Below are 20,740 nucleotides of genomic sequence, written 5' to 3'. Positions count from 1 at the left end.
TCGGGGGGTCAAACCCCGCCCCTCCCTTTTTTTTACACAATATAGTTTTAAAAACTGAACGAATTTTAAAAGGGGGTTGGGTCCGCATTGGGCAGCCTGCCCCATGCCTTCTCATCAGTGCGTATGCATGTGGTACTGTTCGCAATAGTTATGGGGGCGATGATCTTTATGGTGGTACCACCCTTTATGGGATGCATATTATTTTATGGTGCGCCTACTTGGGCACTGGCCACGTGGGCTGGGTGGGTTCGACCCCCGCCGGTCCAGAACTAAATATGTAAATGACAGTTGTAAGGGGTTTCGGGGTGTGGGCCGGGTCCACCGGAGGTGGCCCGTGCCCACCCCATTAATATAATATGTGTATAGTAGGGTGGTTGGAGGGCTCAACGGGGTGATGGTCGCCGAGCCAAACTTAAAATTTTGATTTTATGCAAGGTTTTGGGGTGCGGTTAGGCCGGTGGGGGTCATGGCCCGTCAGCCTTATAATAACATAATTTTTTTTGTTATGAAATTGTTGTTGGGGGGTGGCAGGGGTGGTGGCCCGCCACCACAATATGTATTTATTTTATTTTATTAAACATAGAGGAGATTTTCCAACCTTTAGAAAATAAGGGATATTGGGCAAATTAACGAGGCCACAATTTTGACTAATTTCGGGAGCTAGGTTTCATGCCTTGGGTTCGGTCAAATTGTAGGACACTTAAACCTGGCCCACAACCCAACTTTGACCAAAACTTTAACTGGCTCGTTCTCCCTCATACGAGCTCGGGTTGACGAACCGTTCGCACCTCCGCGATCAGGACGACGAGATCTACACTCTAGTCCTAGGTCAACATCATTCTAATCACCTTGATTTTTGAGCATTCATAAGCCCTATTTGTCCTGTGTGTCTCTGGATTTGCCTGGATCACATCTGATCAAGATTGGATTCTTTAAGAAAGACTTATGCCAAATATCCTACGATGGCCTGATTATAGACTGGTTCAGTAGAGTGAACTTGTACGAAGTGCCACGTGTCATTGTTTCAACCTTAGGACATAAAACCAATACATAGGAAACTACAGGCCGTCCTCTTTCTGTAACTGTTTATGAAATTTCAATCTGATGCTCAGAGAGAAAGTTATGACGAGTTTCCCCAGGTCACCTGTTTGAGATATAATTTGGGAGCATGCTAAAACCCTAAATTCCTTGGATCATATCTCCAAAAATGTAGCGAGCCAAGATCTGAAATTAGGACCCGAGGTTCAGCATGATTTCGGCTCAAACAAATTTATTTTTTTTAGCTTCTGAAATGTTGCAAAAATAAAAGTTATAGTGAAAATGCCACAATGGCCTGTTTGGACTAGCGAAACCCTAGAATCCAAAGCTCTGATACCAAATGTTATGCAATGAGCTCATAAAATAGAATAAAAGAGAGATCAATGCCTTCAAAATCAACCTCTTCGAGGGGGAAACCTCCTTTAAATTACACAAATGAGCAATCCTTTGATGATACCAATGACAAAACCTCCTTTCTATATATAGGATTCAAGGGGTTCACAATATAATCAAAGCTGACATAACAATAATAATATAAGGGCACAACAATAACAATAGTGGGCTTCTATGGGGCACAATAATAACAATAAGGGCTACAATGACAATAGTAATGGGGGAATCACTAGTATTATAGGGACCTAACAGCTACAAGTCGAATTCATATCTGATCATAAACTGATGGTATTCATCTAAGAATGACCAAGAAGGCTCTATTTCTTCTCTGGCTATCTGCACTAACACTTGTAGTCCATGCATTCATCAACCATTCAATAACTTATCAAAACATGACATGATCCATAGATATAATACCTCATATAAAAAAAATATAACCAACAAATAAACAATGGAAAATCAATGATAACATCACCATCATAATCAATACAAATATTTGTAGGTCACAATAGGAAAATATCTCATATTAAAATGTGAAAATGCCAACCAAGTTAGGGACTTCCATGTACCACCTGACCATAGATTGGGCTGAACCAAATCTCTCTTTCAACCAATCACCCCTACGCCATATTACAAGCATGAATGTGGGATCTCATGGAATAAACCAAGATAAAACCAACCAGGGCTTCCAGAGGCCAAACCACCTCAACCCTCAACCATAATGATTCCACCTCTACGGTTCAAAAATCACTAACATCAACCATATCATTCACTACCCAAGTTTTCAAGGGCTCCATGAACTAATAAATCAACCCATAACCTTCTAGGGCTCTAGAGCCTTTGTTCCAATTGTGGCTCTAGGACTAGTAACTCAACCCACCAAGTGCTCCAGAGAATTTGTCCCAACCTACTTCTCCTAAAACTAGTAACTCAATCCAAGTTATTATAGGGTTTCTAGAGTGTTTGTTCCAACCCAAAACCATAAATAACCTGAGCACCAATCATAAAAACAAGTGGAAAAATCCACAACACCATGGCTATCTATGAAGTGGCAAGGCAAGGCCGAAACCATTGTCAATCCACACAAATATCCATGCCAATGAAAACACATAACCAAAGAATCACATGTATATATCATGCATCCAAATATTAGCAAGGAAATCACACATGCAACCTATTACTTGCAAGAAATACAACTATAGATGTTGATCCAACTACTTCCTTGCACTTTCCTTTACCTTCTTTCTCCAATCCAAGTGATTGCCCAAGTGCTCCAAGAATGCTCCAAGATTTTTCTAAGTTTGCAAGAGTATGATAGAATGAGAGAATGAAATGAGAAAGCCCAAAACAGAACTGACAAAAGCTGTGAATTGATCATCTAAAGCCTTTTTATCATTGAGGCCTCTATTTTCTTCATATTCCTTCATTCTCCTTTAATTTCCCTTGCATGTATATCTATGCCTCTTCACCTTCCTTTTCTCCTATTTTCTATTATTTTCATAAATAAATGTCAATTATTGCCACTTTGTCTTTGCCAATTTTCATAGCCATTAATTAATCACAAGTGATGCCCACTAAAGTGTTTATCTCAACATTCAACTTGGAATGTGTGTCTCATGACCTTGGTCTTATTTTTATTTATACGGATAATGAACCAGGGGTTGTTACAAACCCCTACCCCTTGGGAATGGTAAACCGAGTAAATTGTCGGCCCTGATCACGAGGCCTCACCCTAACGGAATCGAAGAGAGTCAAAGATATGATCAGTAACAACTAGAAACAATATCAAATAAATTCATGTTTGGCTCTATACCACTTGAGCTAACCCTTAGAGCTTAAAAAAATGATTAATTATTATTTATCGTTTAAAAATAGATAAAACAAAGATAATTAGTTTAATGAAAATAGAGGAATTGACATTACATATCTTATTCGTAGTAAAATTTAGGTAATAGAGGGAATCTCTAACAATATATTCTGTGTTCATTGTATGAGTTGTATATTTCCTTTGAAATGAAAAGATGTAAATGCATTAGCATACACAAGTTTTCTATATTAGGTGTTGTCCTCTCTTTGAACTCAAGATCAAACCAATATCTCAATTCAAATTCACTTGAACACTAGTTTCCAGTGAAATCATTAAACAAATATGGTGAATGGTGTTCTTGAAGGATGTCACCATCCTTGTTTTTCATCCATATCCCTGTAATAGTAGCTCGCTAAAGCCCTTGTTTGGATAGAGAGTTTATTTCCTTCTTAAATTTTTTTAGTCATGTTTAAATATCCTTGGATAGAGATTTTTCTTCCTTATTAATTTTTTTGTAGACATTTTTAAAGATTCTTCAATAGTGTAAATTCCCCTTCCCACATTTACTCACTTTTACAAGTCATCCAGGTGAATGTGAAGTTGAGTGCTACTATGACATAACCTGACCTCCAATTTTCTAGTTAAGGAAGTGGGGCCTACAAACTGAACACTTATTGACATCCTACATGCACTACAAATATCTCAGGAGTTGAACAACCACCCCAAGTGATCAATCCATGAGTTGGAACCCTTTTTCATATACATAACACCCTAAACACAACAAAACAAGGAAAGAGTGTGGTTATAGGCCTCCAACCACACACATAGGCCTGCTTCCATGCAGTTATGGCCTAATTTCCCCTGTTTTGTGCTAGTGGTACCAAGATCTGAGCCACTTTTCTAGGCTAGCCTCCAGACCACTACCCATAACTTATTGTAACCTTCTAGAATCATATTTAACATGATGGCAATGCTAAACATTCAAAATTGAATAAGAAACTTGACCTAGATTGTCGAGAACACACTAGACATTTCGTTAAACATGTAAGATACAAGTCAAATGCATATCTAATAATGAATTGATGGTATTCATATGAGAATCACCAAGAAGTCTCTAAGCCTTCCCTAGATATCCGCACTAAAACTTGTTAGTCCATGGATTCATCAACCATTCAATAACTTATAAAAACATGTCAGGATCCATAGATATAATACCTCATACAACCATTAAATAAACCATGGAATTTCAACAATAACATCACCATCATAATCAATACAAATATTTGTAGGTCACAATAGGAAAATATCAAATATTAACATGTTAAAATGCCAACCAAGTTAGGGACTTCCACGTACCACCTAACCGTAGATTGGGCTGAACCAAGTCTCTCTTTTAGCCAATCACCCCCGCACCATATTCCAAGTTTGAATGTCGGATCTCATGGAATAAACCAAGACAAAACCAACTAGGGCTTCTAGAGGCCAAACCACCTCAACCCTTAGCCACAGTGATTCCACCTCTACAATTCAAAAATAACTAACATCAACTAGATCGGCCACTACCCAAGTTGTCCAGGACTCCAAAAACTAGTAACTCAACCCATAACCTTCCAGGGCTCTAGAGTGTTGTTCCAACTATGGCTCTAGGACTAGTAACTCAACCCACCAAGGGCTCCAGAGCATTCGTCCCAACGTACTTCTCCTAGAGCTAGTAACTCAACCCAAGTTATTCTAGGGCTTGTAGAGTGTTTGTTCCAACCCACAACCATAAGGAACTTGAGCACCAATCAGAAAAACAAGTGGAAAAATCCACAACACCATGGCTATCCAAGAAATGGTAAGGTAAGGCTGAAACCATTGTCAATCCATGAAAATCTCCATGCCAATGACAAAACATAACCAGAGAATCACATGCATACATCATGCATCCAAAAATTAGCAAGCAAATTACACATGCAACCTATTACTTGCAAAGCAATACAACTGTAGATGTTGATCCAACTGCTTCCTTGCGCCTTCCTTCTTTTCTTTTCCTTCTTTCTCCAATCCAAGTGAATTCCCAAGTGCTCCAAGAATGCTCCAAGATTTTTCTAAGTTTGCAAGAGTATGATAGAATGAGAGAATGAAATGAGAGAGCCCAAAACTAAACTGACAAAAGTTGTGGATTGATCCTCTGAAGCCTTTTTATCATTGAGGCCTCTATTTTCTTCATTTTCCTTCATGTTCCTCTAATTTCCCTTGCTTGTAAATCTATGTCTCTTCACCTTCCTTTTCTCCTATTTTCCTTTATTTTCATAAATAAATGTCAATTATTGCCATTTTGCTTTTGCCAATTTTCATAGCCATTAATTAATCACAAGTGATGCCTACTAAAGTGTTTTCCCCAACATTCAACTTGGAATACATGTATCATGACCTTGGTCTTATTTTTATTTAATTGAAAATCAGGCAGGGGTCATTACAAACCCCTACCCTTGGGGGAACACTGTCCTCGGTGTTCAATGATGCTTATAACCAACAAACATGCTTCCCATGGAGCTTTATAACCCAACTCAATGTAGCATTTACATCATACCAAATTGTTGAAAACATGAACACCATACTACTTATTGGAGCTTTATAGCATAGCTCGATGCAATATTTACAACACACCACTTATTGGAGTTTTATAACATAGCTCATTGTAGTATGTACAATACACATATGCATATATATAAACATAAACTAAACACGTCTGTTTAAGCAACAAATAAATAAGGATACATAGCCCACATTTGATCAACCATATCCTATGTAGCTTCATCAGGCCCAAAGTGCTTCCACTACATTTTAACCTACTCAATTGCTTGGTTCCGTAGCATGAGTTGTTTATGCTACAAATTTCACTGAGGTTCTGGCTAGAATTCTCCTTATGGTTCCACCTGCAATACTAACCAATCAATCACATGATCAACATCCTGCACATATCTCTTAAGTAATGAAATATGGAAAGCATCATGGACTTTCACTGTGGGCAGCAGTGCAAGTATGTATTCCACTGGTCCAGTCCTCTCAAGGATCTCAAAAGGCCCGCAATACCAAGGTGCCAACTTGGTACATGCCCCAATCCTCAAGGATCTCCTCTTAGGCTTGATGCACAAATACACATGCTCCCCAACATGAAACTCCTTGAATCATATATGTTGATTTACATAACTCTTCTGCCTATATTGTGTTGCCTATAGATTCCTCTTGATAACCTGCATCTCCTGCTCCATCTTAGTCAACATATTTGATCCAATTAGTACACTATTCACTAGACCACTCCAGCCGATAAGAGTATTACAACTTTGTCCATAAAGAACCTCAAATGGACTCATATTCAAGGATTCCTAATACCCATTATTATATTCAAAGTCTACCCGTGGAAGATACTCCTCCCACATTCTATGATGATGCATGACATACGTCCTCAACATGTCCTCAAGATTCCTACTAACCCTCTTTGTTTATTCATTTTCTTGTGGATGATAAGTTGTACTAGTGTGCAAAAAAATCCCTCCAAAGTGTGGAATTGAACTTGGCATATTTTTCTGATATGATCTTCTTGGGAACACAATGCAATCTCACGATCTCCCTGATGAGGATTTTAGCCACCTCATGAGCTGAATTAGTAGAATTAACTGCAATGAAGTGATCTACCTTGCTCAACCTGTCAACCACAATCATGATGGAATCACGTTGTCTTGATTTCCTTAGAAAACTTGTAATGAAGTTCATGGAAATTACCTCCAATTTCCATTCTAGAATTGAAATCGGATGTAAAAAACCAACTGGATGCTTAGACTTTGATTTTACCTTCTGACAATCCATACATCTAGCAATAAAATCAACAACCTCTTTCTTCAAGTTTAGCCAATGATAGAACTTCTTAATAGCTATCAAAGTCTTCAGATACCCTAGGTAACCTAAATACATCTTGAGCTCACTTTTATCCACACATAAATCTTGTTCCTGAATTTGACCAAACCATCTATAGTGAGGTGATACTCCTCATCCCTATCATCTTCACCCTACTACTGCAATCTGTGATTCAACTAATAATACCTGTCATCATGTTGTTATGCCTAAAAGATCTGCTCCTGTAAGTCTTTCCCATAAGAAGTTACTGTTGAATGGTGATTCATCTACAGTCTCCTACTGAGAGCATCTACAACCATGTTCTCCTTTCCCTTGATGTATCTGATCTCGAAGTCAAACTCACTAAGGGTAGCCAACCATCTAGCTTGCTTGGCATTCATATTGGGTTGGTCAAACAAGTACCTCAGCCCACTATGATCACTCATCAAGATGAAACTCCTGCCAAGAAGATAATTTCTCCACATCTTCAATGCATGAATGATAACTACCAACTGAAGATCATGAGTCACATAGTTTTTCTCATTCTCGTTCAATTTCCTTGACTCATATCGCACCACTTGTCCTTCCTGCATCAGGACTCCAACAAGTCCTCTATTGAAAACATTTGTACATACCACGAACTCCTTATCAGGATCCATAATCTTCAAGCCCGAAGCATTTGTAAGCAAATGCTTCAACTACTCAAAACTAGCTGCACACTCCTCGATCCATTCAAACTTCTTTCCTTTTCGCTTCAAAGATGTAATAGGATACACAATCTGTGAGAAGTTCCTGATGAACCCCCTGTAATAACCTGCTAGTCCCATGAATTATCTAACCTCATCCACATTCCTAGGAGTTGACCACTCCATGGTATCTTTAATCTTTTTCGGGTCTATCGTTATACCTTCCTCAGAAACAACATTTCCCAAGTAATGGATCTGACACTGAAATAAATTGCACTTGTTGAGCTTGGAATACAACTGATTCTCTCTCAACAATCTTAACACTATTTATAGGTGCTCTGCATGCTCTTCCTCATTCTTAGAATATGTCAATATGTTATCAATGAAAATGGTCAAAAACTTGTCCAAATAAGGATGCAACACATTGTTCATAAAACACATGAAAGTAGTTGGAGCATTAGTAAGACCAAAAAGAACTACCATAGACTCATAATGCCCATACCTGGTACGAAATGTAGTCTTGTAAATATATTCTTATTTGATGTGCACTTGATGATATCCTGATCTCAAGTCAATCTTTGAGAACACTATTTCTCCCTTCAACTGATCAAACAAGTCATCAATCCATGAAAATGAATAAATGTTCTTGATAGTCACCTTGTTCAACTACTTGTAGTCAATGCACAATCTGAGAGTACCATCTCTCTTCTCCACAAAAAATATTGGTGCACCCCAAGGTGACACACTTGGCCTAATTTATCCCTTATCAAGCATTTCCTTGAGTTGCAACTTCAATTCCACCAACTCTGGAGTACTCATTCTGTAAGGTGCCATTGATGTTGATATTGCTCCTAGTACCAACTCAATATAAAATTCCACCTCCCTATGAGGAGGAAACTCTGAAATCTCTACTAGAAACACATCCCGAAACTTCTGCAAAATAAGATATCTCTTTAGAACTTCATCATCCTCAACATCCTTTCCTTTGTCACTAGAAATATGAACTGCAAACAATACACATCCCTTTCTGCAACTGCGCTTTTCCTGCATAACTATAACCATTCTCACTGATATAGGCATCGTATTACCTTGTGGGACTCTTCTTTCCCCGTCATCATCTGGGCACTCAATAGCCTTATCATAGTAGTCTGCTTTAGTCCTATGAATGCACAACCAATCCATGCCCAAAAACATACTATATGAACCCAAAGGAAGCACATTTAGATGTGTTGATGTAGTCATACCATTCAACTCAAATGCACAATCTCTCACCCAATGATGAACTCTTTTCTTGGTCCTTATAACCAACTGCACCAACCAAGACTCTGCATGCACTTTTTTACTCAAGCCACACTTATCGACCAGATCAGGACTGATATAACTATAGTTATATATAGGGTGAATCAAAATAGAAATAACTTGATCACAAAGCTCACCTTCCATCTCAATAATGGATGCATGATGATCAACCTGCCTATTATCCATCGTTGCATAAATCTGAGGCATAATTTTCCCAACATATCCAACTGTTTGTGCCTCCTAATCACTATAAATCTAAGGTCTGCCACCCTGATGTTGTGGAAAATATCTCTTGCAATTCTCTCCACCACAAGTCCAACATTGAAAAGGCTTCCTTCCATCACCCTTATTTTCTCCTCTGGCTGAGACCCATGTCCTCTGTCACCTGCATTGAACTTCTTGTATGGCACTACATTCTCTTTATCACCTGCAGCTTGTGTTCTTCCTCACTTCTTAACCCACTTTCCTTTAGTCTTGTCATTCCCTTTCCAATCCCACTTAAGCTTAGACTTATGCTTCAACTGCTCATAACAATGTTTCATCTTTCCAATGACTTCCTCCAATGACCGAGGCTCATCATACTCAATCTGATCCTTAAATGCTAAAGGAAATCCATTGATGAACCTTTGAACCTTCTCCTTCTCATCCTTAAGATATGGCACATACCTTAACAACTCCAGAAACTTATTAGTATACTCTTCATCTATCATAGATCCCATTTTCAACTCATAGAACTCCTTAGCCTTTCCATCGTAATATCACTCGGATAAGTACTTCTTTCTAAAGAGTCTTTTAAACTCATTCCAACTCAACCCCTATGTCTTGATTCCTTTGACACACTTCACATCTTCCCACCAGATATGTGCTTTTCCCTTGAGACTGAAAATAACTAGCTCGGCTTTCATATTCTTTGTATAATCAGGCAACTCAAAGAACTTCTTCATCCCAAGTAGCCATGCTTCTTCATCTTCCAGTTTGTTCAACTCTCTATTAAATATAGGAGGATTGACTTTCTTGAACTCATCTAGCAAGTAATGCTTCCCACTGTTCTTATAAGGATGAGAGTGGTGATCTCCATGATGTCTCTCTGATCCAGAACTAGAATAGAACCCATAACCACCACCTCTCCTATTAGGTGTATCCAACCATCTACCACCTCTAATTGTGTCATCCTTGTCCAACCTGTATCCTGATTGAAACCTGCTACCATACGCCCCATTAGTCCTTTCCTCCTATCCATGATTGATTTTTGGTTGTCCCCATCTCTACAAATATGATAAGCTCTAAAGGATCACTACATTAACCTCTACTCACTTATCCTGAGCTTTAACAAGTATTTCATGTGACTGAATTATCCTGTCATTATCTTCCTTACAACTTCTGCTTTCCGCCTTCAAGTTTCTCAGTGTATCTGCTATATTAGGAGAGTGCTCATATCCTTGTTGCTCAATTGATCTATAATTAGAGTCACGTGAACTATAATCCACCATTTTGTTCATCATCTTTGATCTTGTATTTCCTGCAAACATGCTATGTTAGATAAACCAAATATAGACATAATCAAAACCATACCTTAGTGGAGTTCAGGGGAGGCTATCTTGTCTGCATGATCATTCCATATTATCACTTTATATATAACCTCTACTTTCTTATCTTGAGCTCTAGCAAGTATTTGTTGTGACTAAATTATCTTGTCTTTATCTACCTTGCAACTTCTGTTTTTTGCCTTCAAGTTTCTTAGTGTATCTACTATATAAGGAGAGTGCTCATATCCTTGTTGCTCAATTGATCTATAAGGAGATTCACGTGAACTGTAATCCACCATTTTTCTCATCATCTTTGATCTTCTATTTCCCGCAAACATGCCATGTTAGATAAACCAAATATAGACATAATAAAAATCATACCTTAGTGAAGTTCAGGGGAGGCTATCTCATCTGCATGACCAATCCACGTTAGCACTTTATATATATGACATTATGATATTGAGGTGTTGATATATATATATATATATATATATATATATATATCATAATGTCATAACATACCAACATCATAAAACACCAATGTCATCATGATGATGCAAACTATAATAATAACCTTCACAATGCATGCACAACAAACACATTGACAACTAACATGCATACATAATAGTCACATTTAGTCCATGCAATCCAAGTGTTTGAACCTGGAAGCTGTTATACCAATTTGTGGTATCAAATATCACCCAAAGAGAATGAAACTTTCTCTAATACCAATATGTAAATGCCCCTCCCAAAATTTACTCGCTCTTACAATCCCTTTGGGTAAATGTGAAGCTAAGTGCTATTGTGACATGACTCGAACTCCAATGTTCCAGTTAAGGAAGTGGGGCCTACAAACAGAACACTTACTAACATCCTACATGGACTACAGATCACTCAGCAGTTGAACAACCACCCCAGGTGATTAATCCCTGAGCTGGAAATTTTTTTCACTAACCTAACATTCCGATCACACACACAACAAGGAAAGAGTGTGGTTATATGCCTCCAAACACACACACATAGGCATGCTTCCATGCAGTTATGGCCTAATTTCCCCTGTTGTATGCCATCGGTCCTGAGATCTAAGCCACTTTTCCAGGATAGCCTCTAGAGAACTGCCCAAAACTTCCTGTAACTTTCTAGAATCATATTTAACATGATGGAAATGCTAAAAATTCAAACTTAATTCGAAAACTTGACCTAGATTTCCTAGAACACTCTATACATTTCATCAAACATATGGCAAACATATAAGCTACAAGTCATGAATGCATATCTAATCATAAACTGATGGTCTTCATCTGAGAATCACCAAGAAGGCTCTAGGCCATCTCTAGCTAGCTGCAATAACACTTATTAGTCCATGCATTTATTAACCATTCAATAACTTATCAAAACATGATAGGAACCATAGATAGAATACATCATATAACCAAAAAATAAACGATGGAAAATCAGTCATAACATCACCATCATGATCAATACAAATGTTTGTAGGTTATAATAGGGAAATATCTCATATTAACATGTGAAAATGCCAACCAAGCTAGGGACTTCCAAGTACCACTTGAAGACTGAACCAAATCTCTCTTTCAGCCAATCACCCCTGTGCCATAGTCCAAGCATGAATGTGGAATCTCATGGAATAAAGCAATACAAATCCGACCAAGGCTTCTAGAGGCCAAACCACTTCAACTCTCAGCCACAGTGATTCCACCTCTATGGTTTGGAAATCACTAACATCAACTAGAGTGATCTCTACCTAAGTTTTATAGGGCTCTAGGAAGTAGTAACTCAAACCACAACCTTCGAGGGCTCTGGAGCATTTGTTCCAACCGTGGCTCCATGGACTAGTAACTAAACCCACCAAGGGCTCCAGAGCATTTGTCCCAACCTACAGCTCCAAGAACTAGTAACACAACCCATGTTGTTCCAAGGGTTCCAGAGCGTTTGTTCCAACCTACAACCATAAGGAACCTGAGCACCAATCATAAAAACAAGTGGAAAAACCCACTACTCCATGACTATGCAGGAAATGGCAAGACAAGTTTGAAACCACTATTAATCTAGGAAAATCTTCATTCCAATGACAACACATAACCAAAGAATCACATGCATATACCATACATCTAGAAATCAACAAGGAAATCACACATGCAACTTGTTACTTGCAAGCAATCCAACGGTAGATGCTAATGTAACTACTTCATTCCTCTTTCTTGATTTCCTTTGCCTTCTTTATCCAATCCAAGTGAATGTCCAAGTGCTCCAAGAATTATCCAAGATTTTTCTAAGTGTGCAAGAGTATGGGAGAATGAAAGAATGAAATGAGAGAGCCCAAAACTGAACTAACAAAAACTCAACTAACAAAAGCTGTGAATTGATCCTCTAAAGCCTTTTTATCATTTAGGCCTCTATTTTATTCATTTTCCTCTAATTTCCCTTGCATGCAATATTGTGTCTCTTCACCTTCGTTTTCCCTTATTTTCCTTTATTTTCATAAATAAATGCCTATTATTGCCACTTTGCCTTTGCCAATTTCCATAGCCATTAATTAATCACAAGTGATGTCCACTAAAGTCTTTTTTCCAACATTCAACTTGGAATACATGTCCCATGACCTTGGTCTTATTTTTATTTACATGTAAAATCAACCAGGGGTTGCTACAAATAGATAGTTCATTTCCCTATTAATTTTTTTGTATACATTTAAATAAAACTAAATTATTAAACTTGTTTAAAGATACTTTAACTTCATCATAAATTAGACTTAAAGAACATATAAATATGCCTTAACTTCATCATAAATTAGACTTAGGAGTAGGTTTTCCATTTTCTTTTTCCATTCATTCAGTGGATTAAAATCATTGAGTCGTTGAAAACATGAAAGTTTGAAATTCTTTCTTAGGCATGCAATTTTACAAAAAGTTTTAAAGTATGAAACTTAGAATAATTATTGGTTTTTTGTCATAATCTAACCTTAAATTTGATGTGGATGAAGTCGTTTAGAAAATTTATACCTCCAACACCATTTTTTGGTGAATTAGCTTAACTAGATTTGTTGAAATACCCCTAAGCTCCATATTTATCAATCCAAGCATGGAATGGTTATGTTTCATTAGTGGCTTTCGAATTAGAATTATACTTGAGAAAAAATAATTGGCTTGAGAGACATATTGGAAAGTAAGGATATACCTATCCTTAAAAACCCTCATATTCATGTTTGACCAAATACCCTGAGAGATAATTAAAAGAACACTTTTGAGTTCTTTGAGTTTTGGCTTTCGTATCCATTTCCTAATACATTCAACAATAAAGTCTCCTTGCTAGATGCTCTCTCCCTATCAAAGGGTCCATTTCAACCCAAACTTTCTTTTTATATGGGTAAGAGATTAGTAAATGACCCATGTTTTCTTCTTCTCCTTGATATAGATTGCATCTGCTTGGTCCATATCTATTCCTTTTTAGAAGTACCTCACGTATAATGGGGATTTAGTTTCCCATAATGCCTTCCACCACCTTTGAGTTATCTAATGTATATCTTTCCTTGTATACTAGTTTTGAAGTGTAAACTCCTAACCCTTGGATTGGATAAGTTCATCTTCAGTTTCATTAATTTGGACATGGCTCAATTTTAGTTGTTTTGTATATACTACCCATTGAGTTTGTTCTTTCCCTTCCTGGTTTATATGCTTTGCTCTCTTTTAATATGGTTGCCATATGGAAAAGGTCTCTAAGGAAGTTGCTTGGGAAAAACTGAAAATTCCTACTCTGTGATCTTATTTACTTTCATCTACTATTATTATCATTATTTTTTGGGCGGTTTGAGGATTTACATCTATTTTATAAGTTAATGGTAGAATTTTCTAGCAAAAAAACATGAATAACAAAGGAGAAGTGAGTTTAGCCAATAAAGGGGTGCAATTTTGTGCAACATAGGCGTAAGTTCAAAAGGTTTTCTTTATTTTTAAATTCGTTTTTTCTAAGATGATTGACTCTTCACTTTGGTTTAAATGGATTGTTGTTCCACTTTGATTTAGACATATCAATACTCTACTTTGATATATGGGCATTCTTGTTCTTATTTAGTTTGGATGCATTAGTACTCCACTTTAAATCTGTATACACTATACTATACTAAACAGCCTTATTTTTCATTTTCCTTTCTCACAAATGTACCCAAATATTTAAAATTCTATATTTTTAATAAATATTTTAATTAATTTTAAATTTGATTTATGTATTAATAAATTTTAATAATTCCATTAATTATTTTCTAACTCTAAGAAAAAGCGAAAACATCACATTCTCAAGTATTGATATTCTTTTTTATAATCTCACTCAACGGGGAGACCAAAAGTATAAGCCGAAGAAAGTGAGGATTTTTAATATTATTTTTCTTAATTTTTTAAATTAAATTTTCTTTTTTTAATATCATTATTTTATTTTTCTTCCACAGGCACGTTAATAAGTTATTGATAATTCTTTTTAAAGTTTTGAAATAGCAAACATGAACAAATGAAGGACAAATTCAACCATTAAGGAGTTCAATTTTTATTTAATATGGACATAAATTGGAAATGGGTTTTAATTCTCTTTATTTGTAAATTTAGCTTTCTTAAATGTGAACTTTGAAGTATATCCAACAAATGAGGGACAAGTAAGGACAAATTCAACCATCAAGGAGTCCCATTTTTATTTAATATGGACATAAATTGGAAATGGGTTTTAATTCTCTTTATTTGTAAATTTAGCTTTCTTAAACATGAAGTATTTCACTTTAGCAATAATAAACATATCCAACAAATGACGGGCAAGTTTTTCCAAGCAAGAATTTTGCTATGCTTTTCATTTTCAAGTTCAATTTTTATAAGATGGATGGTGCTACACATATGAATACTCTATTCAAGATACATTATAACTCACCAAACAATACTAAATATTATACTCCCCACCCATGTGAAGAAATAAAAATTTTCAATTTCAATTTTTTACTAATAATTAATATTATATTTAACTTTTAGTTTTCTAGCAGTGAACTTTCATTCTTCCACCACTAAGTTTATTCTATCTCTAAAAAAAATTTAAGAACCAAATTCTACGGTTTGGATGTTTATATAACATTTTCATTTGGTGAGGGGAAGATGGAGGACAAGAGGAAAGAGGAAGAGAAAGAGAAAAGGAAGCTAGTGATGAAGGAGAAAGGAAATTTTAGGTGAGGATTTCTTTACTATTTTGTCATTCTCTTGTTATTTTCCCATTTCCTATTGATTTATTAATTTATGGTTGATTTTGTTTGCTTTCATCTATTACTATTATTTTTTTGGTGGTTTGACCATTTTACTTTTGTTTCACAAGTTAACAATGAATAATTTTTAGGAAATTATAGCATAAAACATGGCCAAATCTTCGGAACACACTTGTAACAAGGAATGGCTAGGTGATGTTTTTGAAAAAATTATCTACCCAATAATGCAACTTGTATGTTTCCCAACCTCTTGTTGTAGTGGACACCATCCACATCTAAATGAATTTCCCATGGAAGAACCATACTTAAATCCACCTAAAATATTCACTTACACCCAAATCAACCAAAACACATATCAATGCACAAGTAGAACTATGGTTGGATATAGTATTTGGGGAGATAGAAACAAATCTTCTAAGATAATCACTCATGATTTCCTTAAGGGCTTTCTCATTCCAAAAGTAAAGAAGGAGGTTTAGAATTATAACATAGTATTAACAGAGAATAAGATTTCCATTCTGGTAAAATGATCAATACCAGGGCCACATGAAAAATCCAACTCAATCCCCTATGGATTTATTCTAATGGTTGGAGAAGTTCAATATTGTTTAAGAGGAAGCCACCTTCCATTATGAGGGTTAACTCATATGCCCAACAACATCTCTAAAAGGGAGAAGGTCTCTCCCTTTCTGGAGAGAAGTAGAGGGGCTTAAATTCGCTAGAGCAACGCTTGTCCACAACTAATTCTAGACAATAGGTAGCCTAATTGAGAAAAGAGAGTGAGAATATCCCTTGAACTTATTCAAAGATCCAAATAGGTGGACAAATTAAACATACTAGATTGATTAGAATATACGTGTAGATGAATTAGATTATGTTGAGAATGAAATGGAAGAACACACTCTTGAAGAAAATACAACACAATCAATTTCCATCTATAGTCAAAACCAAATTTTATCAATAAATATATTGTGGAAAACACTGAAATATACATAAGAATACAAAGTAGCTAGTGTTGAAATGTGTAGCTTGGGAGGGACTCCCAGAATCCCTGCAATATTGGGTTTGTGAGGAGTTGACCCACAAAAACAAATCTTTGTAGGTAATGTACCCAAGTGGTTGGTTTTGTATCCAAAGTTGTGGGTGCAAGACCAAGTGGAGAAATTGATATTTTACTCATTGGATGCATGAGGGGCACCCTTGAAGGGCTAAGGGGAACCTAAGGCTTCGATGATGTGGCAAATATGAATGAGATAAATTTAGTCTCGTGATTTAGTGGTGTTTGAGCAAGATTGCTTAGGTCAACCTAAACATATGTGACGACTCTTGGTGGTTAATGAACATCACCATGAACACTGTAAAAGAGAGACATGATTGAGTCATTTGACTCATCCATGTGAGAATATTTTCTCAAGAGATTGTTGTCCAAAAGAAGTGTGAGTTCTTTAGGATAGCCACAGACCTTAAGGAGGGATGAGTTGGAGCCTTGAGTGTCTATTCTATGCTTGGAGGAAGTTGAGTAAGCCTAGGTATGAGGACAAGTTTATGTCTATTGTTTAAGCCTTTGTGAAGGTCTGTTCTGGAAGAAATTAAGGATGTCTTCTATGTAAGTTCATGCCCTAGTTTAGGGATCCTTCTATGGTACATTGTGTTATGAAACCAACGCAAGAAAAATATAGAAAAGATAGATCAACGCCTTAGAATTCAGCCTCTTCGAGGGGGCAACCTCCTTTACATTACATAAATGAACAATTCTTGGATGATACAAATGAAAAGACCTCCTTTCTATGTATAGCAATTTAAGGGGTCATAATATAATCAGAGCCGACATAACAATAATAATGTAAGGGCTTAATAATAAAAATAGTGGGCTTCTATGGGGCACAATAGTAACAATATGGGCACTACATGGGTACATCAATATAGTAAGGGGGTTGTACTAATAAGAATAAGGGGTTACTCTAGTAGTATAGGGGCCTAACACACTGCCCTTGATAGGTCTGTCCTAAAGTCTGTGTTTTGTATGCTCAAGAACTGTACATAAAAAGGAGGGGTCGAGACCCTAAGAGAAGTAAGGATAAATCTTCCCTATCTCCATGATAAGGGTCGCATAATCTCAGGACCTACACACTATTTCTATGGTTAGTATGATCTTAAAGTGGGTTGCATTCTACTTCAATATATGTATAGTAATGCGAGTTGATGGTAAAAAAGTAAGGGATCACATAGTGAAGAAAGAAGGGTCATTTAAGGAGTAAAATTTTTGGAGATAAGTGAAACGTTGGTGTGTAGTAAATTTCTGTCCAAAATATGTTTGGAGAACATGTTAATTAGCTCTAAGTTTTGTGATATTTGATGTGTCAAATTCACAGGTGTGTGGGTTTCCAAGTGTTCCCTAGATTAGTCAACTTGAAGTATTCAAAGGGACCGTGTGAGGGTTGCTTTATGTTCCCTATGTTCAATGAATTGATGTGAATAATTCACGGTGATAGGCCCAATGGTAGAAGACCTTATGTGTAGTGACATTAGTGTGGGAAGTCATTGTAAGAAGGAAAATTGTCTAGCTCATGAACAAAGATCCTTGGAGCACCTAGGATACTGTTAGGAGTTGTGCATTGAAGACCCTAAGTACATTGACTTAGGTGGAGCTGAGTCATTGTTAGAGGGAAAATGTTGAAGTCCCTAAGAGTAGGCATCTTGGAGGAGCAAGAGGGTTTGTAGAGGGAAGATCTATGAGCCTAATATTAGTCACCTTTGGAATAGCTAAGGAATTGACAGAGGCAGTTTGAGCAGATAAAGATGCAAGCATTTTGAAGTTGCAAAAGTACTTATGAGCAATAGAAGAGGTGGCAAAGGACTTTCCAAGTGTTCAAGGTACGTCGACCAAAAGTGTTGAGTTGAGCCCTCCTTCAAAGTAAGTCAAGTGTGTCTTATTCAAGGGTAGATTGGTTGTCATACATTGTTGACATCAAGTGCTAATTATTCTTGCATCAAGGCTAATTGTAAGGCCCATGATCCCTGGTACGGGAGCCCTATGTTTTTTGTATTAAATTTTGTAATATAACAAGTTTTATGTTGAAAATTTCTCTTGTGGACTACATTAATTCATTGTTGTACATTTTTCATTGTGAAAAGTGCTAGTGTTGTGGCATTTTAGCGTGTTTGTGATTGTGTTCTTAGACATAAACCTAATTATGAAGTGTCAAGGAAAAATCAACATGATATTAGAGCTACTTTGAAGGGACAATTGAATCAGAGTGTGCAGAACGAAGCAACTTAAGAGGGAGATGTTGAATTGTATAAAATATGGAGTAGAAGGTTCAATTAAAAACATGGAAATGTGGTATTGATTGGCTATGTGACGAGATACGCAGGGATATCTGGTGGATTGGTGGAGAACCTGGTGAACAACAATTTTTTGTGTGGCAGGTTGCATATCATGGACTTCCGATGACTTGTCAAAGATTGTTGGGATTACTCAAGGGGTGCTTTGGCATGAATGAGCTAGCTCTATGTGAAGGATGATATGATGGAAAGCTAGTATCTTCATTGGGTTGTGAAGTTGCACATCTGACATTGGAGTCATGTGCGAGTGAGGTATTTGACCTAGGAGGATGTGATTACTTACTGAGTTGAGTTGCAGTGGTCTAGAGTGATTAGACCAAGTGTTCTACCACAACTTGAATTGACCTTGGAACGACACAAGTTTAGTAGTAGAAATTTCCAAGAGGGAAAGCAAGGTGGTCCAATAGAGGTTATGTAGACTCTGAGTGAGTCTAGCTTCAGAGGGATATTGTGAAGGATTGTAAGTTGCCCTATGGAAGTTTGAATATTTAGGTTCTGATGAGATCGAGGCAGGGACACTACCAAGGGTAGTGTGGTTCATTATATAAGGTATGTTGCAGTGATGAATGCCAGAGATTAGGCTAGTGATGTTGATGCTGATGAGATACTTCCAAGTGGTGGAAGTACCTCCCTCTGTAAGAGGGAGTGTTGAAATGTGTAGCTTGGGGGGTACTCCCACAACCCTTTAAGGTATTGGGATTGTGAGGAGTTGACCCACAAAAATGGAGCTTTATGGGAAGTGTACCCAAAGTTCTGGGTGCAAGACCAAGTGGAGAAACTGATATTTTAATCATTAGATACATGAGGGGCACCCTTGAAGGGCTAAGGGGAACCTAAGGCTTCGATGATGTGGTGAAAGATGAATTTTTTTTTTTTTTGTCTCGTGTTTTAATGGTGTTTGAGGAATATTTCTTTGGTCAACTTGAACATATGTGTTGACCCTTGGTGGTTACTGAACAACACCATGAACACTATAGAAAGGAGACATGATTAAGTCATTTGACCCAACCATGTGAGCATCATTTCTCAAGAGATTGTTGCCCAAGACAAGTGTGAGTGCCTCAAGACAGTCGCATGCCATAAGGAGGGATGAGTTGGAGCTTTGAGTATCTATTCTATTCTTGGAGGAAGCTGAGTAAGCCAAGGTATGAGGACAATTTTATGTATGTTGTTTAAGCCCTTGTCATGGTTTATTTTGGCGGATATTGAGGATGTCTTCTGTGTAAGTTTGTGCCCTAGTTTAGGGCTCCTTCTACGATCACGAGGGCTTCACTCAACGAACCTCAGACATAGCACGTGCATTCATGTTATACTAAAGAATACCCTTAATTTGACAACATATTGGAAACTACCTATTAAAATCACATTATTTAACCTCCTACTAATATGAACCTAATACGCCCTCCCAATTTAAAAAACCCCTACTTTCACTAGATATTGTAGGTATCCATTTTTTCATTAATTTTTTTAATACCCTTTTATATTTTCTCATTAACTTTAAGCTTAATTTTTTATACCT

Source organism: Pinus tabuliformis, chromosome J (assembly GCF_031772625.1).
Source record: "Pinus tabuliformis cultivar Carrire ecotype Pingquan chromosome J, CPIR1, whole genome shotgun sequence".
Taxonomy (NCBI): domain Eukaryota; kingdom Viridiplantae; phylum Streptophyta; class Pinopsida; order Pinales; family Pinaceae; genus Pinus; species Pinus tabuliformis.
This window is presented reverse-complemented; position numbering follows the sequence as displayed.